Source organism: Ambystoma mexicanum, chromosome 5p, assembly GCF_040938575.1.
Source record: "Ambystoma mexicanum isolate Mex_15411 chromosome 5p, UKY_AmexF1_1, whole genome shotgun sequence".
Taxonomy (NCBI): Eukaryota; Metazoa; Chordata; class Amphibia; order Caudata; family Ambystomatidae; genus Ambystoma; species Ambystoma mexicanum.
The window spans coordinates 10536412-10549009 of record NC_090930.1 but is presented as its reverse complement, the minus strand read 5'-3'; positions in this window follow the sequence as shown (position 1 = coordinate 10549009).

Sequence of the window (12598 nt, the reverse complement as noted above, 5' to 3'; positions counted from 1 at the left end):
GTAGGATGTACGTTGCCCCATGACTGAGGACCTGCCTCTCTGTCCCCCACAGGCACGGGATAAGACAGCGAGACGGAACACACCGAAACACCAAAGAAGACACCAGCACGCCTGAGCCAAGGGAACGACGACGCCTCCAGGCCTTCAACATCAAGGGCTGGCCAGAAGCAAACCTTCGCCCCCAAGCCACATCCCCCTAACCAACAGGGCGCACAGGCTGGAGAACCAGCCAAGCAGCTACCACCGACACCCAGGAAGGAGCCCCAGCAAGGACAGACTACTGCCATCAAGGCACCCATGCCAAAAGGCACCCCTGCCACAAAGATCCCAACAACAAATAACATCTGCCCCACAGGAAACACCTCAGGTGAAAGGGAGTTGGAGGGATCCCCAGTGGCCATTGATGTGGAGGGGCCACAGTCAACCGCCACCAGTGATCTTGGCAAGGTGGCACAATCTGCGCAACATAGCGCGGAGGAGGAGGAAGTGGAAGAGGCAGACACTGCAGGCTATTGCATGCCTGAGGACATGCCAAACAGCCCAACCATGCTGCCTACCCCACAGTTCTCATCCGAACCTGGCTCAGGTGTACACAGCTCTGCGGATGACATGCCCGTAGTTGCACTCAGCCCTGCAAACAGCCACACACCACCTCCCATGCAACCACCAGCTGCAGAATCCATCAGGGATCTGGAGGGGCGGCTGACCCGCATGGAGGAGTGCCAGCAGGCCATGCATGACATGGTCAAGCAGTACGTTGCGGATGGGGATGCCACATGCCTGGCCATGCAGGAGAACTCCAGGACAGTCAGCCATACTGTGTACTGTGTGGCCCGGCGCGTGTGGGAAGGAATGGCAGCCATGACACAGGCTGTCACCCAGTTGGTTGCCACCATGGCCCAACATCGTGATGCAGAGGCCGACCCACAACCCGCACCATCGACCAGCTCAACCCTGGCAAGTTCTACCCAGTCAAGCCTGGTGCTGAGCTCACTGTGCAGTATGCGCCGCCCAGACCAAGAACCCCCTCCACCTAAAAGCGGCTGTCTGTAGCCTGACACACATGGACATGGCAGAAGGGAGTCCAGTTAAACTTGAAGAGGGTGCGTGGGGGGTGTGTGTGTGGGTTTCAGGGGGTGGGGGGCGTGGGTGTGTGGGGGTGTTGGAGAGTGGGGGGTGTGAGGTGTGGTTGTGTGGGGGAGTTGGGAGGTGATTGGTGGGGGGCGTGGGTGTGTTGGGGCTTGGGGGTTTGTATTGGTGTGTGGGGATGTTGGGGGTGGGGGGTAGGGGTTGGTGTTGTGGATGTGGGGGTGTTGGGGGTGGGGTTGGGGGTGGTGGGCGTGGGTGTTTGTGGGTGTTGGGGGGTGGGGAGGCATGGGTGTGTTGGGGTGTTGAGAGGTGGGGGTGTGGGTGTATGGGGGTGTTGGTGGGTGGGGAGAGTGGGTGTGTGGCGGTGTTGGTGGGACAGGGTTAGGGGGTAGTTTGTAGTATATTAAAGGGTAGAGGTCCACATTGATTTCTGTTCAATGTACATAGTTTCCATTTGATTAATACACCTGGTGTGCATAAGAAAAACACATGACTGGACATTGCTTTTGAGTGTGTGTCAATGTATTTCTTAACAGTTCCCAGTGACCCCCATTCCCAGTGCCTTGTGTTACCCAAATATTGTACAATCAAAGTTTGGCTTAGAACACGTCCTTCATTCACATTGTGCCATGGCCGACATGCAGCATCTTCACCATCATCCTCCTCATCTTCTGGTGGAACCAGGTCCGTGTCAGGGGGCAGGGGTAAGTTGCGCCGGATACAGATGTTGTGCAGCATGGCACATGCCAACACTATCTTGCCCACCTTCTCAGGCCTGTATATGAGTGCCCCACCCGACCTGCTGAGGCAGCAGAAACGAGCCTTCAACAGGCCAAAAGTCTGCTCAATCGTGACACGAGTGTGTGCATATGCATGGTTGTAGTCCTCTTCGTGCCTGCTGACTGGTTGCCTGATGGGGGTCAGGAGCCACGGCTTCAGGGGCTACCCAGCATCACCTGCACAGGAGCAATTGAAAGTGTATTTGTGAACATTGTTGTCATTCCTGGTGTGCACGGCCTGTACAGTGTTCATGGTCACATGCCACAGATTCATTGTGACTGCACTTGACATTTCCTTATAGTGAGACCCAGGTAAGTGGACTTAGGGATGGTCCATGGTTGGGGGGTGTGTATGCCGTTCACGTCTTGGGGACCTTTCCATCAGGTGCAGCACTCACACAAATGAGTTGATAATGACCATCATCTGCTGACATCTGATGGGTGTGTTGCATTTGAAATATGTACTATACATAATAATAATAATAATAATAATAATAATAATAATAATAATATGTGGAGTGCACCAGGACACGTTTGCCTGATGAGCTTCATGAGACACAGTGGTTTGCTATTCATGCTTACGGCTACTTGATGTCACCATGTACTTGTCCATCACTGCCTTCCCCCATATGTCCAAGGCCCAATGGCAATGGTGGTATGGTCCGCCAGTGACGGCAAACATTTCTGTGAGGGTGCTTGGTGTGTACTGGCATGGTGGTGCAGAGGTACTGTGGATTGGTCCTGCGCCACTCGCTCATATGTTAGTGGTGGTAACTGATTTGTGATTACATTAGTTTCCCTGCTTGCACTGTTGCAATTGGAAGTGTCCGTTGAGGTGCCTGGGCCAGTAAACTGGTATGCGGTGTACCTGTGGGCTGGGTGCAGTGACATAGATTCACATGTGTGGCAGTTGGATTTGCCCCAGGCATGGCTGCATGCCCCGTGATGTACTTTGCTTCACTCATGTATTTCATGCATTGTGCCTGCAGGGTGGTGCATCATGGTACCCGTGGTTCATGTCTGATGGCGTTCAAGGTGCATGTGCTGGGGTGGGCACTGTGTATGTTGCTTACATTAATGCACAGCTGTGTAGGCATGCTACATCTGCATCCATTGGCTGTGTCCAACATTCTGTCAAGGTGGTCAGGGTCACAGTTTTGCCACCCAGGTCGCTGAGTTCCCCACCGAACAACACCCCTCATACCCCAGCCAGCAGACAGGTTTCCTATGCTTGTGCCCCCCAGGCAACACCCCTCATACCCCAGCCAGCAGACAGGTTGCCTATGCTTGTGCCCTCACCCAGGCAAAACCCTTCATACCCCAGCCAGCAGACAGGTTGCCTATGCTTGTGCCCTCCCCCAGGCAAAACCCTTCATACCCCAGCCAGCAGACAGGTTGCCTATGCTTGTGCCCTCCCCCAGGCAACACCCCTCATACCCCAGCCAGCAGACAGGTTGCCTATGCTTGTGCCCTCCCCCAGGCAAAACCCTTCATACCCCAGCCAACAGACAGGTTGCTTATGCTTGTGCCCCCCCAGGCAACACCCCTCATTACCCTGTCATTGGACTTACCCAGCAGCCATGTACGTTGTGCAGCGCGTCGTGCCATGTAGCAGGGAAGCGTGGAGTTGCGCTGCACCATGGCATCATGTGTGGATCCCGGGAATCTTGCACAGCAGTGTGTCATTATTTTGCTTGCATCGCACACCATCCGGACATTCAGGGAATGGTAGAGCTTCCTGTTGCAGTAAACTACCTACACGGCATGCCGGACTACCAGCTCCACATGGGTGCATTCGATGACACCGATTACGTTTGACATGCCTGCCAGTGCATGGAATTATATTTAGGAAGCATTCTCCTCCTCCACAGTCCGTGGTAAATATATGTGGACCCTTCCATGTTTCAGGAGGGCATCTAGCACCTGGTTTAGCACACAGGAGATACATGGTCGTGAGATGCCATGCAGCTGCCCCACTGTGTGCTGGTAGGTGCCTGTGGCAAGGAAGTGCAGCACAGACACTACCTTCAGCAAGGGGGGGATGCCTGTCCAGATGTTGATGAGGCTTACCAGGTCATCATGGATGAGGTCCACTATTGTGCATATCGTGTCCCTGTCCAGGCGGTAAAGGGTGTGGATCTGGGCAGGGGTTAAGTCGAATGGAACTTAGGCAAGGCATTATTGTCTGCCTGTGGGGTACAACTGTCTGTACTAGTGGAATGTGCTGGCCCTGTCTCACCCTCCTTCTCCTCCGCTGCATTCCCTGGTTCAATGCCTGCTGGAGTAATAGCAGTGCAGGTATGTCCTCCAGCCCCAGTATTGCAGCTGCTAATGGTAGCATTTTGGGTTTGGAAGGTGTGTGGTGTGTGGGAGTGCTCCTTTTGTGCTGTGCCAGACTCCGTTGCCTGGTTCAATGCCTGCTGGAGTAATAGCAGTGCAGGTATGTCCTCCAGCCCCAGTATTGCAGCTGCTAATGGTAGCATTTTGGGTTTGGAAGGTGTGTGGTGTGTGGGAGTGCTCCTTTTGTGCTGTGCCAGACTCCGTTGCCTCCACCTGTGCTGATTGTGTGCACCTGCAGCAGGTTTCAACACAAGAGATTACTATTAACGGCTGCCCTGCGATGCCGGTGTAAACGGCATCATGGTAACCGTTTGTACCGGCATCTGGATGCCGGTAAGTGCATGTCTGTGAACCTCGTAATGTGCACTTCCTTGCGGCATGCCGGTGTTACTGGCACGGTTGCCGCATGCCCACGCTCATTCCGGGAAGGTGCTACCCAGTCACAACGGGTCCCTGCAAATGCCGGTAGCACCAGCATCTCAGGTTGTAATGCAACGGTCCAGTAGACGATGCCGGTATTCTCATACCGGTATCGTTATTACCGGACCGGCAACCTTGTAATGAGGTCCTATGTGTCAAACCTCTGGACTTCCTGAAATATGTCAACACACCCTAATGCTTATACACTATGTGTCAAACCTCCGGATTCCTGAAAAATATCAACACACCCGCTTATAGAATATGCGTCGAACCTCTGGACTTCCTGAAAAATGCCAACACACTCTAATGCTTATAGAATAGTAGCTGGGGTACCCAGTGTTGCCCTTGTCCTGATCGAGTGGTGTCTCAAGTGCCCTGGAGGATGTTGCTCTTGTCCTCTTGTCGGCAAGTCTTGCTTCAGTTTGCTCTGGCATCTCATTTGGCCTGGAGAAAGTTGCTCTTGTCCTCTGAGTCGTGCTGCTGTTTGTTGTTGTGTTTCAGAGGCTCTTGATATTGATTTTTCCTTTGCATCAGATGGACTTTTCCAAATGTACGTTTTTTGAGCGGCATGTTTCAGTCACTCAATGGCTTCAGCACATTTGAGAAAACATCCAAGAAAGATTGATTGATTGTGCTCTCTTCTTGAATGAACATAAGTAAACTGTCCCCTTGCCATTTCCCATATTTGGAGTGGTGTGATATTTTTTTTTATTTCCTTTAAAAATGCTTTAATAAACACTTTTGAACTGTAGACAGTAGTAATACATTTCAAATGAATAACGAACACATTGAACATTTTGCTTCAAACAGTTTTCCAAATTTTGCCTCCTTCTAGTGCCTGCTGTAGTGAATCGGGGTGAGCATCAGTAAATGAGGGTGTCTGTGGAGCACATTTTTTGCATCCAAACATAGGCTACAATCTTGCCCCAGACAAATGAGGAATAGATGCAAATGTTGTTAGCAGTGGGTTCAACGGTGTGGATTTGTATAGCCAGACAAACATACACACACACGTCCACAAAATGTTTTGCATATAAGATTTTTTCATCCAAACATAGACTACGATCTTGCCCCAGACAAAAGAGGAATCCGTGCTAAATTTGGTAGACGTGGGTTCAACTATGTGGATTTGTATAGCCGGACAAACATACACTCACACATACCTACATTCAGCTTTATATATAAAGATGTGTCAAACCTCTGGACTTCATGAAAAATATCAACACACCCTAATGCTTACAGACTATGGGCCTCATTACAAGTGTGGCAGCCACGGAATGAATGGTGCTGGTAAGGGACCGGCACTGTTCATTCTGGGCCGCCACATTACGAGGTCTGCAGCGGGTCCCGCTCTTCGCGCCTGGTCAGACCAGACGTGCATAGCGGGACCCACTAGCAGACCAGGATGCTAACAATGGGCCCGTCATTAACGGGCCCATTGTTAGCATCCTCCACATTCCCATTGAGCCCTATGAGGGCTCAAATGGAATGGGGATGTACCGGATCCGGGTCCCGCGAAAGGGAATTACTGTGCCCTCCAAGGTCGGAAAGGCCCGGTAAGTCCCCTTTTGCAGGACCTGGACCCAAGTTTGGAGGTAGCCATGCTGCTAAAAACGGCATGGCTACCTCCAAACCCGTAATGAGGCCCATTGTGTCAAACCTCTACACTTCCTGAAAAATGTTACGACATCCTAATTCTTATAGACAGTGTGTCGGACCTTGAGTCAAACCTCTGGCTTCCTGAAAAATGTTAACACACCAAAATGCTTACAGACTGTGTGCTAATCCTCTGGCTTTCTGAAAAATATAAAAGCACCCTAATGGTTATATGCTGTGTGTCAAACCTCTGGAGTTCCTGAAATATGTCAACACATTAATTTACTTTGTAACAATTACTTAAAATGACTTCAAATTGTATACATGTATTCAAAGCTTAAGGGCTAAAAGGGGTTTTGGGGTTGCGGTAGGGGTGTTAGTGAAGAGGGAAGAGAGAGGCATGTGGGGGCCCCCATAAACAAAATATCGAAAAACAAGTTCAAAGTAATTTACTTTGTTGTAATAATCTAGAACCCTTACAGACTGTGTCAAACCTCTGGATTTCAATAGCTAGCACCAGAGTGTGGGGACTTTGTGATTGTTTGGTGTTAGGCAGAATCATATGAAGTACCCTTTGGGAACACCACACACAATTAAGACTACAAGTGACAGTACAAATTCACCTTTGGTACAAGCCTGTACTACACAGTCAAGTGGTAGCGATGGCTGAGCAACCAGACTTACCTCAAGAGGAGTAAAGTGAGCAGTATCCGAAGTTACACAAAGGACAGCAATTGCTATGCTTCAAACAAACACTCACTAAAGGTTTCTGAGTAAAAGAAAATACATTTATTTACACATCATTTATAAAACATTTCACTATTATCAAGCAGTTGAAAAATTACAATCTTAATACACCACACCAAAAAGATTCGGGACAAGTTAAGCTCAAAATGATGTGTGAGCAAAATGGCACTCCAGTAATTTAAAAGGTAGGGAAAGACAAAGTTAGACAAAAGTTGAGCAGCACCAACAAGTAAGTAAGCAGGGCAATCTAGAAAACGTAACTACAGTGAGGAAATCAAATCAAGAGGCCTGGGCCAAAGTCAATGTACCAAAGTCTTTGCAGAGGATCATACAGTTCAGAGTAGCTCACAGTAAAGTCTTTGCCAAGAGTTCAGAACAAAGTTGGTTGGACGAAAAGTTACTTTAAAGAATAGAGAAGGACAAGTCCTCGATTGGCAAAAGAATTCAAAGCTTTTTACCACGGTCAGACGGAACGAACAACCGGATTTGTACAGTGCCTTAAATGGAGACGGAGGCTGTAGCTGAGGCAGACATTCCTGGCAGGTCTTGCAGGCTTACGGTTCCTGAAGCGACTGTCGGGCTGACACTAAGTAGGAAGACTGGAGGGTCCTACACTGCCCAGGGAAGAAACCAGCAGCAGAGCAAAGCAACAAATAAAAGGTGCACTCCTTAAAACCCAAGCAGGGTCCGATCCTCCTAGCTATGCGGTTCACTGTAGCTGTGCACAGCAAATTCGACCAGAGGAGGGAGGCCTGGCTTGCAGTTTGGCGAACTGGTTGTTCCCACCAGCTCAAGGCGAGAAGATTCCTTGCAGGTCTTCCCTGTTTGCGAATTTTGGAGATTCGGACCCGCAGCAGGGCTTCACCGGGAGGTTCAGTCGTGGTGGAGGTCCTCTTCTGTTAGCTTCTCTTCGGTTCTCTCGATCCAGTGGCGACTCTGCCTTCTCAGTCCCAGAGACCTGTTTTTTATGCAGTTTTCCCCCATTCACACAGCCTGGCTGTCAATCACAAAGCAGGGTGGCTGTCCCGGTGGGACAGTCACCACAGCCAATCACACAGAGTGCGACATGGGTCTCCAAGGAGACCCTGTGCAGGGAATCTCAAACCCCTCCCTCACATCCTGTCCTCCTCAGACATTCAGGCACATAAGGAGGGCTTCTGTGCAGAAACCCGCCAAAGGACGGCAAACAAAGGAACCAAACCTGGTTTGGCATGTAGAGTAAAAAAAACATGAGAAAGACTTTTACAAAAAGAACTGATAAATAAACCAGGCCGGAACTAAAGAATCGTAAATATGGCCCAGCGGGTTTAAGTTCGAGGCTACTAGGATAGCCTTAAAAAATATCAAGGCTATTTAAAATAACCGTGGTAGGAAAAATAGGGTAGATACCACTTCCACCAGCCAAATCTTAAAGAAAAGGGCACACAATAATGTTCCATGAGTAACAGACAAAAAGGGATACCTATTAACCCTTTCCAGAACTCTATGTAAGATAGTTTGTACTGGATCTGTGGATTTAAAAAGACTAATAAAGTCAATGGCAACTTTACATGTTCCGGGAGACAGTAGTCAGTCCCAGAATATGGAGTTTAAAGTGGGAAGTCTGAAAAAGACAAGCCTGTGTCACTGCACTAAAGGTGCTGTGTAACACACAGTAAAAAGATGCCTATGGAGTAGGTGAGGCTACACAGTCTATGAACACAAGAAAATGTTAAACACATCAAAACACATATAAGAGTGGGAAAAAAAGTATCACACTCTTAACAGCAAAGCTGCTGAGGGACTCAGAAGGTAGGGAAAATTAGCCATTTTGGAGAATTCTCCCTTACATTTGGAATGAGTTATCAGTGACTCAAGGCCAGCATGGAAAAGGTATGTGGATAGAGAGATACTGTGTCGCTCATGAGCGGCCCATTGCTATCGGCAGAGATTTGAAATGATGCTGACTGGTAGAGTAGGTCACTAACCATACATGGCACATCTGAACCCTAGTGCTTCCACGTCCCTGCAGAGCTCCTTGCCCACAGTCATCTGTTTCCATGGAGACAGTTGGGATCAGTGGTAAAGTCTTCTACCAGATCGATAAATATGAAAAGGAAAGAATAAATGAATACAGCCACATCACTGCCATATATTTCTTTTTCACTAATGATTAAAATTCCAGGAATTGCAATCCACCAGCTGGCATCCATGATGTGATATGACATGATGATTTACACAATGTGTTTCAAAGCACTTCAGGCAAGGGAGGGAACAAGGGAAAATACAAGACGTTCTTACAGGCCATGAACAATAAGAATGTGAATTCAAATATCATACTCGGGCTAGCGACATTTCATATAGTGCAAGTGCGAAGACACAAATAGGGGAAGGAGGAGAGGAACAAAACAAGCGACTATCGTACTATGCCTGACGACGTTTCAGTGCACGAGGGGGGAGAGTAAGTAAAGGAAGGGGGAGGAGACAGACATTGTTGCTATCGTGCTAGGTCCAAGGACAATTCAGATAGAGTAAGTGCATAGAAAAAAGTAGGGGGGGGGGATAGAGAGTAAAAGGTAGAAAAGAGGGGAGAAACGGGAGAATGCAGTTGCAAAAGTCAATAAAAACACAAAACGTTGCAAGAGAACAGTAAATGCAGGCCTGGATTCTAGATGCAGATGGGCACAGCATGATTCGGGGCCACCATGAACACAAGGTGAAATTGAGAGGGGTGAAGCACCAAGAGCCACTGAATCCGTGAGAGTCAAATCCAAGCATTAGCAACAGGACGGTGATGACAACCATAGTGTATCAAGACAGACTCCTGCAGTGGTATAGGGGGGTAACGGGGACAAAAAGGGGTTTAATTAACCCCACAGGATACCAGGGAGTGGGTGGGGGGCAACGAAAACATCACGGAATGGGGGACCAGGGTGGCAGTGGGTGGAAACAAAAACATCACAGGGGACCAGGGAGGGGGTGGGGGCAACTGAGTCATCACGGGCAACAAGGGTTGGGGTGGGTGGCAACAAAAACTTCATGAGCGAACCCAGCACACACTAACATCCTATAGAGTGTTGGAGGGGTTACCTAGCATCCCCTGAGTTTAAACACTCATGTAACAGTCAAATGTTACCCTTTCCCTCTTGAAATGGCTGGTGGCAGTGGTTTAGAACAAACTACCATGATTTTTCCTGACCGCGAATACCGGTAGCTAAAAAACGAGTCAGCCATGTTTTTCAATATGGCACCCAAGGCCTATCTGTAAAAACAGACTCTGATCATCTTTTTTCGCTGTTTCTTTTAGGAAAGGTCACTCTTGTGTTTAACTCTGCGCGCCAAACCAGGTTTGGTCCCTTTGTTCATTAGCCTTTGGCGGGCTTCAGTGCTGAAGCCCTCCTCTGGTGCCTGAGTGTCTGGGGTGGACAGAATGTGAGGGAAATGCCCAAAACTCCCTGTGCTTAGTCCCCTAGGTGACCTAAATGCATTCTGGCGTGATTGGTCGGCTGATTGTCTGGCAAGGACACCCACCCTGCTGGGTGAGTGACAGCCAGGCTGGAATGAATGGGGGAAAACTGTTTAAAAGCAGGACTCTGCGACTTGGAAAGCAGAGTCGACTACTGGAATGAGAGAAACGAAGACGAGCTGAAGGAGGATGACTGCTGCAACTCCTGGTCCACCGGTGAAGCCCTGCTGCAGGTTCGAATTGCCTGAAACTCCCTCGACTGAAGCCCTTCAAGGACGACTTCATCCCTTGGGTTTGGTGGGAACAACCAACTCGCAAGTCACCTGGACACCATCTCTATACTGGTCTAATCTTCTTCAGAGTGCTGCTGAAAACCAGATAGCAAGTAAGAAGTATACCAATGTGTGGTCTTTAAGGCACTCACACCTTAAAACGACATGTTGCCAAGCTTGTGGCCTCTTCCCGGGGCAGTGCACGAACCTCCCAACGTCCTCCTTCTTGTCCCCACCACTGAAGCTCAGGAACAGTGAGATCTGCAGGAACTGTCAGGAACAACTGCCTCAGCTATAGCTCTTCTTCATTTAAAAGGTACTGTGCAAGTGCGGTCAGGAAATCCTTTCTGCTGCGGTGAAAGTTTGTGAAACTTTCCCAACTTTGAAGGCTTGTCCTTCCCTAAACCGATATATAACTTTTCGTCTGACCAACTACTTCTAAAGACCAAGGCAAAGACTTAACAGTTTACTAGCAGAACTGTGCTATCCTACCCAAGACTCTGAACCATTGAGTTTGGCCCAGGCCTGTTGAATAGAATTGCTGGTTGTAGTGAACTGAAACTATTCGCCCTACCTCTGAATGTATTGGTGCTTTGTTTCTTTTAACCTTGTCTTTTTACCCCTTTTTAAAGTAGTTGAAGTGCCATTTTGCTCCCACTTCAGGGGAGCTGAACTTGTTCAGAAATTGATTGGTTGTGTATTGTAGTATATTAGATTGTGATAATGAGCTGCTCTTACTAGTGAAATGTTTCCCAACTTTCTGTGTAAATAAATGTATATTCTTTTACCAAGAAACCTTGAGTAAGTGTTTGTTTGAACCACTGTGATTGCTAGTCCTTTGTGTAACCTCTTGTACTGCTCACTTTACTCTTGAGATGGGGACCAGGGAGGTTGGTGGGGGCAAGTGAGAACTCACGGGGGTCCAGGGAGGGGAAGGGGGCAACAGAGACTTCACAAGGGACCATAGAGGGGGTGGGGGGCAACTGGAACATCAGGAACATCACGGAGGACATGGTAGGGGGCAAAGAAACCATCACAGGGGACCAGGGAGGGGGTGGGGGCAACTGAGACATCACAGGGGACCAGGGAGGAGTTAGGGGTCAACAAAAACAGCAGGCAGTATTCCGGTAGCAGACAGGGGGCAGACAGGGCCTTAGTCATCAGTGCCGGCTCCCGCCCCTTGGTTGCTGTGGTTGTTGGTCCAGACAAAGGAGGAAGCAAGCCTGAATCATTACGATCCGGCCCACCATAAGGAGTAACCCGCAGTCCCTTTATCAGAAAATACCCTAGAAAAATGTCAAGAATACTTTGGTTTTGTGGATAGCAGTAAAACCTGATAAAGCACTACCATTGTGCATGGTACTGGTTTCTGGACACCATAATTTGATGTATGTTTTCTTGTCATGTGTGGCTGTTATTCCCAGGATTGAAGAGAAGGTTCCAACACCCTCTCTGGGCTTCTGGCACCCCTGGATCAGGAAAGGTAGGCTGGAGACCAAACAGGAAAGCAGGCAGGAACTCAGGCTGAATTTCAAAGACATCTTTTATTCTTCACAGCAAGCAAACAGCATACAGCAGGAACTCCAACAATCATCAACTGAGCTCTGAATTTAGCCTCCTTATATACTGTATCAAGGCTGGTGTGATTTAATAATTAATACCCAACACATTTCAATTGGTATTTATAATTAAAGACAAACCCTCTCCCCTTTCAGGGTTGGTTGTCTGAACTGCCACTCACCAGGTACCCATGTAATACCTATGCATGCAAACTAATTAGTTCCGTCCTGCCATTTATCATATCCTTTGATATTTAGAGGAAGAACATCTTTGACGTCAAACTCGGGGCACTTTTGGCAGGCAGCCCCATTTCTTCCTGTCAAAGGAGTCCAAGTTTGGGAATCAGCTGT